The sequence below is a fragment of the Ostrinia furnacalis genome, unplaced genomic scaffold, assembly GCF_004193835.3.
Source record: "Ostrinia furnacalis isolate ACB-3 unplaced genomic scaffold, ASM419383v2 OfSCF6717, whole genome shotgun sequence".
Classification (NCBI taxonomy): domain Eukaryota; kingdom Metazoa; phylum Arthropoda; class Insecta; order Lepidoptera; family Crambidae; genus Ostrinia; species Ostrinia furnacalis.
Window position 1 is genome coordinate 125,584 of NW_021136956.1, and position 1,816 is coordinate 127,399.

Sequence of the window (1,816 nt, forward strand, 5' to 3'; positions counted from 1 at the left end):
GATGTGACGTGTGGTGCCAAACTGCGGAAAATGGCGGAGGAAATACATGATTTAGCATGAATTATCATGAATAATATTAACTACTTATTTACCTCTCAGTGTCTTGAGGCAACTTATAAAAGTACATTCTGTGTTTTTATTATTATTTAGGCAGTTAAATACTGCACAGTATACCATTTTCTTTATTTTCTTCCATCATACACAAGAATACGCGTGCGTGAGTTAATGTTCGCTCGTATGTGAGGCCTTGTCGAATAGTATCCTGTAGGTGGGCCATCGTGCGTGTTTTGTTTTCAATGTAAAGTCGCGGAGATGAACAGGCCTGGTATTACCATACAAAATCTATAGGAGTCTGTCTCGTTTTGACAGTTTTACTGATCAGTTTTATTCAGGCTTTCACAGCATACACTCTGGGTAGGAAGATAGACTTCTTTCTTATTTCTTTCCTTGTTTTTATTTTGGCTTCGTACTTCGTAAGAGCCTTGCGCATGGCGCGGGTTTTCTTGGGTCTTAAGTCCAATGGTTTGTACTTCTTGTTTTTATAATGGTTGCGTAGGTTAACCTTCATTTTCTGATGATAAACAATATACACACGGGCAATTGCTTTTCAGACTACTCGTATTTTGGAGTTTCGATGCCACTCCTCCAGTCACCTTAGCCACTCTGAGATTAGTTAACTCAGTTTTGAGCTCTTCTAATTGTTTAAAGAGCTCCTTCTTATCTTTCGTCCGCAGTTCCGAACACTTAACCTTACCCATTGTGAAAACACAATCTTTTGACACCACAACTTTGACGTAAAGTTGTGGTGTCAAAAGTTTAAAAAGTATGTCGATTGATTGGTGGTGTCAACACGTCTATTGTGTCATTCACCAATCGCTAAGTAATAAAATATCCAGCGATTGTTGTTTATATCAAGTTGATGTTGTCCGCATATTTTTAGTCTTGTGTGTTTTTCTTACACCTTGCACGACAAATGGTGTATACAGGCATGCATATCAGGGCGAAGTACATTAGAAATGTCATAACATAAATATATTCGAGTTCGACATTTATGCCGACAGTAATAATATTCCTAAAAATGAAATTGGAGTCGTGGAAGAACAACAGGTCCTCTAAATATTTCCAAATTGGGATAAGATATTTTTAATGGATTAATCGTTAATTCTCATTAAATTCTAATTGTATATTTTAAATTCCCATTATACAAATTACTTTTAACATTACAACAATAAGTTTACGATTTTAAAAATTCAATTACAAGTAATAGTATGATTAGTGGGAAGAAATCAAGTTATTTCGATGTGCATATTTAAAGTTACTGAAAATCAATTTAGAGGAACGTGTAATTCTATTATGATAGCGGACGCTAATAGATCTGTCTACTAAAATATTACTTTATCATTGAACAAAATCACAAAGAGCAAAAAGCGGTCACATACACGCTTTTATATTGTTCAAAGTGTATGGTGTCACTCGCCACATCATGTCTGGCGTGTTTCTATTCCGTCAAAAAGAATACGCTTCGGAAAAGAAATACTAGACAAAAATGCATGTCGCTGCTTTGCTATGTAATGTTCGACACGCGCAAGATATGTACGTGTTCGCTTTAAATAATTAAGCGTAAATTATAGAAAAATTATAGGTTTACACAGTTGGTGGTATCCAGGAACAGCTCAGGAGCAGTGGCGGTCGAGGGTTCAGTTTCGAGGCTACAGTTCTTACTATTCAAACAACAAATTGTAAAATACAGGGTGGAAACGTTAAGTGATCTCACTCGATCAATTCTAAACTATACAAGATATTGAAAAACTGATTA

General features: G+C 35.7%; 1 pseudogene; it reads right to left on the bottom strand.

The window, feature by feature from the left end:
• Positions 1-297: 297 nt before the first annotated feature.
• Positions 298-1,816, bottom strand: LOC114362771 (60S ribosomal protein L35 pseudogene; annotated as a pseudogene).